Raw genomic sequence first — 12,989 nt, forward strand, 5'->3', positions numbered from 1 at the left:
TTTTCCTTTATTCTTTCAGTTTCAGTCTAACACGTTGTCATACACATAGAACTATGGGGTAGCATAAAATCCCTCCTGAGCAGCTGTACTGAATTCTGACCTGTAAGGGGCTAAGGCTTGGTCTACACTGGAGGGGAGGGGGAATCGATCTAAGTTATGCAACTTCAGCTACATGAATAACGTAGCTGAAGTGAGCTGTAGCTCACAAAATCTCATGCTCAAATAAATTGGTTAGTCTCTAAGGTGCCACAAGTACTCCTTTTCTTTTTGCGAATACAGACTAATTCGGCTGTTACTCTGAAACCTATACTTAGACCTACTCACCACGGTGTCTTCACTGCAGTGAGTCGACTGCTGCCGCTCCCCCGTCGACTCTGCCTGCACCTCTCGCAGAGGTGGAGTACAGGAGTCAACGGGAGAGCACTTGGGGGTAGATTTATCGTGTCTAGACTAGACACGATAAATCGACCCCACTGGATCGATCCCTGCTTGCCAATCTGGCGGGTAGTGTAGACATACCCTAAGAAGCTCAAATAACCTGTTTGGCACCTGACCAAAAGGACCAATAAGGAAAAAAGATACTTTAAATCTTGTGGGGCGGGGAGGTTTTGTTTGTGATCTTTTTGTTGTTCCCTCTCTGGATGGAGAGAGAGACCAGGCAGGTAAAACATCTCCTAAAACCATACCTGAAATGATTAATCTAAGATTACAAAAATTGTAAGTAAAGGGCAAGGAAATGTGTTAGATTATATTTTGTTTTAGCTTGTGAACTTTCCCTATGCTAAGAGGTAATTTCATTCCTGTTTTGTAACTGGGAAGCAGAGTCAGAGTGGAATACCTCTATGTTTTAAATCTTTTTATGTACCCTGTAAAATTATCTTCCATCCTAATTTTGCAGGTGTGATTCTTTTACTTTTTTTTAAATAAAATTCTTCTTTTAAGAACCTGATTGATCTTCAGTGTCCTAAAAATCATGGGGAAGTTTTAACCTAAGCTGATAGAAATAAGCTTAGGGGGTCTTTCATGTGGGTCCCCACATCTGTACCCCAGAGTTCAGAGTGGGGAAGGAACCCTGACATGGTGGCAGCGTAATGGGATCATTTTGAACCAGAAGCACAGAACTCAGGATTTTAAAAGGACACTTTTTATTTGTCTGCTTGAAAACCAGGGAGGTTGTTTTTTTTTTTAAAGGACACTTTTTTTTTTTAAAGCTGAGAGCATCTGGAGGGTTTTTTTTTTCTTTGCGGGAGGGCAGAGTAGTTAAGTTACAGCAAGGGAATTCACAAGCTGTTGGGTTGGTTTTTTTTTTTCTAGCTCTCAGACTAGGCTAGGCTAAGGGCAAAAAGGCTAGCAAGGGTGACGGAAAGTGAGGTCCAAAAAAAAACTGGAATTAGCGAGCTTGGAAGCTGAAGAGAGACAGAAGGAACATGAAAGACAAATGGCATTAAAGTGCTTGGAGTTGGAAGTGGAGAAGAGGAGAGAGGGGAAACGCTTGGATACGGATTTAGAGCTGAAACACTTAGATCTGGAAAGGGCTAAGTTGGGTCTACCATATAACCCTGACAGTCTTTCTCCAGGTACCGCTCCCCATTCCAAAAAATTCCCCACCTACAAGGTAGGTGATGATACAGAGGCCTTCTTAGAAAATTTCGAAAGGGCCTGCCTTGGATACAGCATCTCTGCAGACCAATACATGGTAGAGCTGAGGCCGCAGCTCAGTGGACCTTTAGTAGAGGTGGCAGCTGAAATGGCTGAAGAACAGCTATGAACTTTTTTAAAAACAGGCCAGAATTAAAATGGGGCTAACACCCGAGCATGCCGTTCGGCAGTTCAGAGCCCTAAGGTGGAAAACAAAAGTGGCATTTTCCCTACACACCTATCACATTGTAAAAAATTGGGGTGCCTGGATATCAGGAGCAAGTGTTAAATTACTGGAAGATCTGTGTTTCCTAATGCAAATGCAGCAGTTCTTACAGGGTGTTCCTGAGGAAATAGAAAGGTACATCCTAGATGGGAAGCCCAAAACTGTAATCCAGGCAGGGGAGATCGGAACAAAATGGGTTGGAATGGTGTCCCTAGCCTCTCTTTGCCAGAAGCATGATTGCCAGGGCATGGATGAGTTGCTGATAACCTGTCTGTTAATTCCCTTTGGGGCATCTGGCACTGGCCACTGTCAGAGGACAGGATACTGGGCTTGAGGAACCCTTGGTCTGACCCAGTATGACCATTCTTATGTTCCTATGTTCTTATGCTCTCCTAGAAGACAGAGCACTACCTTAGTACTTCCAGCCACTGGCTGGGATTCACCATGTGCCCAAGGGGCTGGCACTGGGGGCTTTCAATGTGGACTCATCAAGTCCTGTCTAAGGGGGTGACAGGTGCTGAAAGTGTGGGGGGTTGTGTGTGTGCAGGGGCAATGTGTGTGTGGGGGGGGTGTAAGTATGGGCGGTCTCTCCCTGGCAATGCTCTGGGTGTCCGCACATCATTCAGGGATCAAATCCAGATCTGGCTGCTCCCATCCACTCCGGAGACCAAGTCCCAGGGACCCAGTGGCTCAGAGAGCAGATATCAGCCCCTTCTCACCCAGCTCCCTTCACAGCAGAGACGGAGAGAGGAGGAGGCTGAGATCTCACAGCCAGGTGAGTTTTTACACACACAGTCCTTCTTACTTCGATTCTTCTGTGGCTGCTGCTCTGTTCTGCCACCTGCCCCTCCCTGCTCTGACCACTAACCCAGCCAGGTGCAAATTCAGGCTGCCAATTAGCAAGAGGTTTCTAACCATCAGAGGGAGGAAGTTCTGAAGCAGGACCCCAATAGGAGTTGTGGGAGGCACACAACTTGGTTAGTTTTAAGGGACAGATAGAGAAATGTATGAGTGCGTGTCATAAATATAAAGAGAAGGGTAACCACCTTTCTGTATACAGAACTATAAAATCCCTCCTGGCCAGAGGCAAAACCCTTTCACCTGTAAAGGGTTAAGAAGCTAAGATAACCTCGCTGGCACCTGACCAAAATGACCAATGAGGAGACAAGTTACTTTCAAAGCTGGAGGGGGGGAACAAGGGGTCTGTCTGTCTGTGTGATGCTTTTGCCGGGAACAGATCAGGAATGCTCTTCAGAACTCCTTAAGTTGAATAGACACTGGGAGTGGATGGGTCATTACACAAAGTAAAACTATTTCCCCATGTTTTTTTCCCCACCCCCACCCCCCACTGTTCCTCAGACGTTCTTGTCAACTGCTGGAAATGGCCCACCTTGATTATCACTACAAAAGGTTTTCTTCCCCTCCCCCCTGGCCCTTCCCCGCTCTCCTGCTGGTAATAGCTCATCTTAAGTGATCACTCTCCTTACAGTGTGTACAGTATCACCCATTGTTTCATGTTCTCTATGTATAAATCTCCCCACTGTATTTTCCACTGAATGCATCCAATGAAGTGAGCTGTAGCTCACGAAAGCTTATGCTCAAATAAATCTGTTAGTCTCTAAGGTGCCACAAGTCCTCCTTTTCATTAAGTTAGTAAGTAATCTAGCTAGAAATGCATTAGATTTCCTATTGTTTAATGGCTGGTAAAATAAGCTGTGCTGGATGGAATGTATATTCCTGTTTTTGTGTCTTTTTGTAACTTAAGGTTTTCCCAAGAGGGATTCTCTATATTTTGAATCTGATTACCCTGTAAAGTATTTACCATCCTGATTTTACGGAGGTGATTCTTTTACTTTTTCTTTAATTAAAATTCTTCTTTTAAGAACCTGATTGCTTTTTCATTGTTCTTAAGATCCAAGGGTTTGGGTCTGTGTTCACCTATGCAAATTGGTGAGGATTTTTATCAAGCCTTCCCCAGGAAAGGGGGTGTAGGGCTTGGGAGGATATTTTGGGGGGAAGACGTCTCCAAGTGGGCTCTTTCCCTGTTCTTTGTTTAAGATGCTTGATGGTGGCAGCATAGGGTTCAAGGACAAGGCAAAGTTTGTACCTTGGGGAAATTGTTAACCTAAGCTGGTAAGAATAAGCTTTGAGGGTCTTTCATGCAGGTCCCCACATCTGTACCCTAGAGTTCAGAGTGGGGAAGGAACCTTGACAGTGCGATTGTATAATGGGTTGCTTGTGATGGGGGCATGGCTCAGGAGCCCCAGGGATCACTTTCAGTTAATGTCCTGTGTTCCCAATGCTCATGCTTCAGGGTTTCAGCTGGCCACTGGCAGGGGCCAGGAAGGGATTTTCCCCCCTGAAATGTCTACTGAGAGATTTTTTTGTTTGGGAGTTTTTTGTTTTGTTTTACCTCCTTCCTCTGAAGCACCAGAAGATGCCCACAGCTGGAGATGGGACATTGGATGGGGATGGAGAGGGGGATGAGGTGGCACCGAGCATTCTCTTTTCCCAGCACTTGGCTGGCTGGTTCTCGTCACATGCTCAGGGTCCCACTGATTGACATATGTTGGGTCAGGAAAGAATTTTCCCCCGGCAACATCGGTAGTGACCTAGGAGGGGAATTTTGTGTCCCTCTGCCATGTGTGGTTACAGGTCACTTGCCAGAATTATTTGGGTGGATCTCACTTAACAATTTCCCTGCCATGGCAGGGGCCTTGGGCACTAGCACACCCCTCTCCCTCCTGTTCTCTGCCTGAGGCTGTGATACTTTGGCATCACTTTGGCTGTTGGGTTAGTGTGTGGGTGCTGTTAGTGGCCTGTGCTGTACTAGATGATCGGGCCTTAAATTGTATAATTCTATTCCCCTGACTGCCTCCATAGAACTGGGGGTAAAACACACAAGTTCTGAATCTCAGTGGCTTGTGCTCTAAACCAAAGTCATGTCCTCTCTGAGGCCCATGACTAGAATTCAGGAATCTTGTTTCCCAGCCCGCCTGCCTAACTCACTGCCCCAGTACTCTCCCAGAGCTGGGTTTAGAACCCCAGAGTTTTGACTCTCAGCCTAACCCAATCTGCCTACTAGGCCTCATTCTTTTCCCAGACCTGACTCCCCTCCTTCCATACAGCTCTGCTGATTTTCAGTAGCTGGGGATCTGGGCCATTGTTTTTCCACTACTACACATTTAAGTCCAATGCCTAATTAACATGGTGGAGAAAGGTACTCTGATTTAAAATTCTAACCCCTTCCCCTCTTCAGTGCAGGTGTTAGCGCTCGGAACAAACAGCCCCCAGGTGTCTCAGTAATTATCCAGTAAAACCAGGGAAGACCATATTTTAGAGGCCCACCCATTGCCACATTATAATTCTAGCTATGAATTTAAACTGATATAGTTAAATGAGTGGAAAAGGCTGTGTGGATGTTCTTAATTCAGTTTAAACCAGATTATTCTGGTTTGTTTAAAATCAATTAGGAATAGGTTTAAGCTAACCTGCAATCAGCTTCTTTGAGACCAAAATAAGTGTGTCCAAATATTGGTTTAATATGTCAGTTTAAAAGTCAATTCACGTTATACCAGCCGCTAAGGCCTACATTGTTACAAGAGCCCAATAAAAAACATCCTTCAACTGCCCAGTAGTTCTCCAGAAAAGAGTAGATTTACATTCCAGAATGATAGGCAGACAGCCAGATAAACAGAAAAGTGTGAGAATAGATACATCCAAGTTTAAAAGAAATAAAATAAAGGCTTTAAAACATTTTAGGTAGACTTATTTTCTCTTTCATAAAGGAACAAGAAAAGAAAAAAAGTATTTTACAATTCCTTTGCAGATCGCCTTTAAAAAGAACTTCTGTTCTGTTTGGTATTCTTTGTACTCAGATGATCAGAGTAGATACATTTTTGGGTTTGTCTGGAACCCAGAATTTATGTAAAGCCATTTTAATCAAATCTAGACATACATATAAAATATATTTATTGGTTTAACATTTCCAATCTCTATTGGAATCTTATGAATCAAATCTATGAATTCATATAATATATATTTACTACTTTAATATTTGACTTTAACTTGTAAATTAATGTAATGTACAGTTCTTGACCTAATATTTCAACTGATTCTAGAAATGTGTCCTATACGGAAATATTAACGCAATATTTTAATTAGCTCTAGAGGCTAAAAAATACAACATACAATATATCATTATTAATATTTAATAAAATATTTTAATAAAATCTGGAAATGAGTACAAAACTAGTCAAAATATATAATTGTTAATTTACTATTTTAATTAAAAATGAGCCTATATTATTAATTACTTTAATCAAAATAGAATTCATTGCAGATATAATGCAGATATAATGCAACATGCTTAACAAATCTGGAAATCATCCCAATAATCTTAAATTTAATCAAATCTAGGAATTAACATGATATGTAAATATTAATTTAACATGTGAACTGAATCTAGCAATTAGTACAGTATGGACTTAATGAGTTTAAATTTTCATTGAATCTGGGAATGAATATGATATATAATTCTTAATGTTTTATTTTAATCAAAACAGTAATTAATATAAAACAATTCTTCATTTATTATTTAAATTGAATACAGAAATTGACAGCATATATCGATTTTCATTTATTTTAATCAAAAATAGGAATTGATATAATATGCAGTGAATCAAATAATCAAATCAAGAAATTATTATAACCTGTAACTTTTAATCCTGGTCATTGACTGGGGTTCCTAGGTGCTACCTCAGTAATAATTAAAAACTAAGTAATTAGTAAATAGTATAATTATCAAGTGACTATACCTTAATTTCACATATAATATACATTCAGTTCACAAATAAAAATGGATTCCAGAGTTTAATCATATTGATATATTAATATAGATTTTTCTTCTGCAGAGCTGCGAGGGTCAATCCATGATTGATGTCATTTTTGGATCTATCCAAACTCAAGGTAAGGAATTTTAAAAAGTCACCTAAAGATGCAGCCCTAGCCCAGTCAATGTCACTTTTGGCTTGAAGAGTAGGGAGCAGAGAATTTGAAATCAGTTTCCCGTGCTACTCTGAGTATCCTCTGTTGTGTTGACCAGCATAGATGGGGTTTGTGATCTTAGACTGGTCCAGAGGAGCTGATCCAGCTGTAGAAGGAGGAGCAAGAGTTTGTTTCAGAGGCAGGACAGCTAGCCAAATGCCAGAATGCAGGATCTTTGTCTGGTGCTGAGGGTTTCCAAAGGCAGAATAAACCCAGCTTGAGTGTCAGATCCCAAGCAGAGTCTGAAATGTGATATGTATGAGAGAGATACTGACAGTGACTCTGTGTGTGTGTGTGCTATTCCCTACTACTCTAATGACTCCTCCCCTCCCAGATCTCTAGCTAGAACGTTGGTGTCCTGTTGATTATTTCAGCTCCAGGGCCCCCTGATGAATATGATCAACAATACCATCCCAGTGACCAAGTTCATCCTGCTGGATTTCCCCTCCCTGGGCTGGCTGAGTCACACCTTCCTCTGTGCCCTCCTCTTCCTGGCCTATGCTGGGACGCTGGCAGGAAACCTGTGCATTGTGTGGGCCGTGCGGCGGGATCCCCACCTCCAACACCTGCCCATGTACATCCTGCTGGGAAACTTCACCTGGCTGGAGATCTGCTACGTCACGACCACGCTGCCATGGATGCTCTCTGACCTGGTGTCCCCCAGCATCCCCATCTCCTTCCAGGCCTGCTTTGTGCAGTTTTAATTCTTCTTTTCCATGGGGGCCACCGAGTGCCTCTTCCTCTTGGCCATGGCCTTGGATAGCTACCTGCCATCTGCCACCCCCTGCGCTACCACATCCTCATATCCCACCAGCTCTGCTGGGCCCTGGTGGCCTCTTGCTGGCTCTGTGGCTTCCTTTGGTTTGTAGTGCCCACCGTCCGTATCTCTCAGCTCTCCTTCTGCGGTTCCAACACCCTGGATCATTTTCTCTTTGACCCAGCCCCATTGGTGGCTGCCTCCTGTACCCCAGCTCCCCAGACTGAACAGGCCTGCTATGCCCTGAGCTCCCTCATCATCTTTGTCACCATCCTCTTCATCTTGGCCTCCTACGGGCTAGTCATCAGGGCTGTGCTGTGGCTGCACACAGGGGCTGGGAGGCACAAGGCCTTCTTCACCTGCACCTCTCACCTGGCCATGGTGGGCCTGTTCTATGGCTCTGCCATGGTCACCTATGTCAACCCAGCTGCCTCAGGGAGCAGCGGGAAAGTGGTGACTCTCTTCTACACAATGGGGACCCCGCTGCTCAACCCACTGATCTACAACTTGAGGAACAAGGAGATGAAGGAGGCTGAGAGGAGGACCCTGCTGGGGAAGCGGTAAGGGGTTCTGCTCTGGCCCCAGCCTGCAGGCACTGGACTGTCAGGGGGTTGGGCAATGGGATATGGGCCTTTTCCTTCTGGGTGATGCAGGCTCCAATGCAGCAGGGGGAACACACACAGCATTTTTCATGACCTCTAGGGGCTACTCATAGTATAAAACATGCCTGTATGATGATACAACTGGAAAATGGGGGGGGGGGCAGGGGCAGGGGAAGGTGGGGGGTATATGTGTCCTTGATGGAGGAAATAAGCTGTGCACAGTGTGTGTGTGTTTGCAGGGGCTAGGAGTGCAAACTGAGTGTGTGTGCAGGGAGGCTGGCTCGCATCACTGCCCTTTCTGTGCAGCTGTATTTAAAAGCGGATACCTGGATAAAAGTGTTATCACACTTAGAGCCAAAGAGCAAAGTTCTGCTCTCCTTTTCTCTGCTGTCAATCAAAAGCAACCCCAGTGATTTGCAGAGACTGACACCAGTGCAACTGGGACCAAAATCATGGTGACATTATGTTTGTACATTATGGATCACACACCCTTCCCACAGCCAGAGATAGAACCCAGGAATCCCAGCACCCCCAGACTAACTCAGGGCTAGGGACAGAAATGAGAAGGCTTCTAACCATCAGAGGTGTGAGGTTCTGGAACAGATTCCCAATACGAGTTGAGTTAAAACTACGAGTTAAAACAATTACTTTTAAGGGAGAGCTGGACAAATATATGAGTGGGGTTGTATGATGGGGTTTCTTGTGATGGGGAGGGGGACAGGGTTTAGCAATCCTGAAGGTCCTTTCTGGTTCATTTCTGATGTTCCTAGAAGCTCATGCTTCACAGTTTCAGCTGGACACCTGCAAGGGGTGATGAGGGATTTCCCCTCCCCCTCAGCACCAAAAAATATTCTATTTTTTTTATGAGAGGGGTTGTTTGTGTTCTTGTCTTCTTCCTCCAAAGCATCAGGGATGGCCACTGCTGGAGAAGGGAAATTGAATGGGGGTGGGCATGGCTCGGAGGTGGCACTGAGCATTCTCTGTTGCAGGTGCTTGGCTTGCTGATTTTTGCTCACATGCTCTGGGTCTAACTGGTCACCATATGTGGGGTGGGGAAGGAATTAGCCCCCCAGTCAGATTGGCAGTGACCTTGGGGGTTTTGCACCTTCCTCTGCTGCGTGGGATGCAGCTCACTCATCAGGATTATCTGGGTTTATCTCACTTAATCCTTTCCCTGCTATTGTGAGGCTCTTGGTTCACATCAGTCCCTGCTATTCTCTGCCTGTGGCACATAATAATTTAGTCACCAATGGACTGTCCTATTTTGGTCTAAATTTTGGTCTGCTGGGTGGTGTTGGTGGCTTGTGATTTACAGAAGGTCAGGTGAGGTGAGGTGGCGATCCCTGGTGGGCTGGCTTAAACTCTAACCAATGAGTCCCCACTCCCAGATCCCCTGCTCTAACCCACTAGAGCCCACTGCCCTCCCAGAGCTATGGATAGATCCCAGGAGTGGTGACTACCCATCCCTCCCTGCTGTAAGCCACTGGACCCCACTGCCCTCTGAGAGCTGGTAAAAGAATCCAGAGTCCTGGCTCCCAGTCCAGTCCTCTGACCACTGCACCACATACCCACTGCCTGTGCTGTGTCAGTTCTAGGCATTAACGGAGGCTGTCCATCCCTGAGGGGTGTCCATCTGTTATCTTTCATGGTAGTTAGACCTGATTAATAAATCACGCAGACCAGACTATAAATCCCTTGGCATAATTAGCTTGTTTTAATGTCTGAACATTTCTTGGTCTGGGTATTGATGATTTGGGTCACTGGCAGAGCCAATTTAAGAGCTGAGCTGAAGTTACCGCTGGTTCCTGCTTGAAAAGTTGAAGTCAGGCAATTAAAAGGAAAAGTTATCTGATCTCCTGAGAGAGCTGAGGGCAGAACCAAGTGCTAGGAGAAGGGTGGGGGCTGTGGGTCAGGACTGGGTGGGTCAGGACTGGGTCCCCACCTGGTGGAGAGGGCAGCTGTGTCTCCAGGGTCCATTCAGCTCTTGGTCTCTGGCAATGAGCAGAGCTATTCAGTCTCAGGTTCACATGGACCCCTGCTCTGCTGGGAACGAGCCCACTCATTACACATGGGCCCCACTGCACAGAGCAGGTGGGCATCACTACTGAAAGGGGGTCTAGTTCATCAGGATTCAACACAAGGCGGGTGGGATGAGAGACCCCTGTCCTTGGACTATGCTCCACACTCAGGCACTGTAGAACAGACCCAGCATAGAAATGAACGTTCAGCTACTGTCCTGAGCAGCAGGAAGCCTCCCACTTCCCAACTGATATCGGAGTTCCAGGGGGGATGAACCCAGCACCTGACAGCCCATGGAGGGAGTGGGGGGCGGAGCGCTTGAAAAGTTCACATGACCCTGTTGTCATTCCTGCACGCCCCACCCCCAACCCCCGCCGATCACAGTTACCAGGCTCCCTCCTGTGTCCAGAGACATAAGAGGCTAGATCCACACAGGAACTTGCACCCAGTGGTGCAGCATCTGACGTTTAGGTTCCTGTTGCCCAGTGCAATCCAGAGCCCCCAGGTAGGTGCCCAGGCTCCATAGACCACACACGGGGATAAAGAGGCACCTATAGTCGGGAGCTACCCAAACTAGCCATAGGGAAATGCCAAGGAGAGGGGTGGGGCCAAAGCCCCATCCTTCAAAGGGTCGCAGGCATCTGTAATCAGGATTCGCAGCCGGGACCCCTCTCCGGGAGTAAGGCATCTGGGCCGAATGTGCAAATTTGCCTTAATCCTTCTGTGAATGATCTGTATGGCTCTGTACCGATCCCCTTGGCAGCGCTTGCCCCTGGGGAAGGAATCAGTTCTCTCCCTGGGACATGACAGATCAAGCCAGGTATTGCAGACACAGAGCCACTAGGACCATCTGGGCTGGAACCAACCCATTGGGATGGAAGTCCCTAGCAAGACACTGAGAACCCCAGGGACTGAAGACAAACCCTTAGCTGCAGAGGTAGCTGAACATGTGACCGCAGCCTGGCTGTGTCCGAAGGACAAAGACACTGGGGGGCAGATGGCTGTCAATGAGAGCTGGACTCACACAGACACAACGTGTGTGCTGGGGACAGAGGGCCAAAGACAATGGAGCATTGAGGAGCAGGTCTACGGGCCAGACACACTTTATATAAACAGAGAGCAGGACTCCGGGCCGGACCCACTCTCTACACGCACAGAGAGCGGGGCCCCAGGCCAGACCCACTCTGTACACATGGAGAGCAAGGTCCCTGTGGTAAAGGGAGGGGGGAAGGGTAGCTCCCTTTTATGGACGCCCAGCCAGCCAGTTAGCTGTAAAATCCCTCTTGGTGTCTGTTCTCTGCTTGCTTTATCTGTAAAGGGTTAACAAACCAACAGGTAAAAGAAAAGGAGTGGGCACCTGTCCAAAAGAGTCAATGGGAAGGCTAGCACTTTTTAAAATGGGAAGAAAAACTTCCCCTTTGTCTGTTGTTCTCCAGAGAAGGAGACACGGAACAGCAATGCTGTAAGCAGGATAAAGTGTCTGGGGTTTTCCTTGGGGTATAGTTGGGGCCTTCATCTTCCATACCTAGAAGGCAGGGAATGTTTAAATAGACACGATCAGGTTTATTTCTTTATTTTGGCTTGTGGCTCTCCTCCGTTCTAAACCCCAGGTGCTTTTGTTTGCTTGTAACTTTTAAGCTGAACCCCAAGAAAGTTATTCTTGATACTTAATTTTTGGAATTGCTCTTTTAATATCTAGCAAAAGCCTAAGTTCCAGATGTATTTTCTTCCTTTTTGTTTCTAATAACATTTATATTTTTTAGGAACAGGATTGGATTTTTGGTGTCATAAGAGGTTTATGAATGTTGTTTGATTAGCTGATAGCAACAGCTAATTTTCTTTGTTTTCTTTCTCAGCTCTTCCCGGGGGCGGGGGTGTGTGTGTGTTTGTGTGTGTGTGTGAAAGGGCTTGAGGGTTCTAAGGGTTTTGTTTTTTTGTTTGGTTTTTTTTGCATTTGGATCATGGCAGTGTTTACCAAGCCAAGCTCAGAAAAAAGGTGTAACCTTGGGAATGTAATACAAGCCTGGAGTGGCAAGTATTAATTTGTAAAATCCTTGCGGGCCCCCACTTCTGCACTCAGCGTGACAGAGTAGGGATTCAGCCTTGACAGGGGCAATCATCACTGATGAAGGATCCAAGGCAGAAATTTGGGCAAGAACTGCACAAACAACAGCAGCAGTGGCAAAGCTAACCCTGTGGATGAGGTTGAGGCCAGGCACCGAAACCTTAGAAAATCCAGTCTTCCCAAAACGGCACCGTCAGGCCAAGTTTTCCTCCAGCAACATGGGGATGGGATAATCATCATAGACTTCAAAAGTCCACATTCCTGACCAGCCCTTGTACTGGACCGGCAACCTGGCTGTAGGCAAGTCAAAAGAGTTTGACTGGAAGGGTTGAATCATCACTTGGACCTCTGGGTCGATTAAGTTGGGGTCCACTAAGGATTGGTGAATAGCCGACACTTGTGCTCCGGTGTCCCTCCACGCTGTAACCTTTTTCCCACCCACACTCACAGTTTCCCTCTGCTCTGAGAGTATCTGGTGGCATCTGGGCCTGAGGACCTTCGGTGTGACCCCAGTGCAATGAACTGTAATCTGTTGGGGTTCTTGGGGCAGTTGGCCTTTACATGCCCTGGCTCATTACATTTAAAACATCGCCCACCTGACGGGTCACTGGGGCAAGGTGGGTTGCTGGAGAACGG

The 12,989-nt window shown here is 46.1% G+C and overlaps 1 pseudogene across 1 annotated transcript; it reads left to right on the forward strand.

Annotated features, from left to right (window-relative positions):
- The first annotated feature begins 7,299 nt into the window (after nt 1-7,299).
- LOC311529756 (olfactory receptor 11G2-like) lies at nt 7,300-8,231 on the forward strand (annotated as a pseudogene). Its single transcript has one exon. The product of its transcript is annotated as an olfactory receptor 11G2-like (transcript).
- Nucleotides 8,232-12,989: the final 4,758 nt, after the last annotated feature.

Source organism: Lepidochelys olivacea, assembly GCF_965140295.1.
Source record: "Lepidochelys olivacea isolate rLepOli2 genome assembly, chromosome: 13".
Lineage (NCBI taxonomy): Eukaryota > Metazoa > Chordata > Testudines > Cheloniidae > Lepidochelys > Lepidochelys olivacea.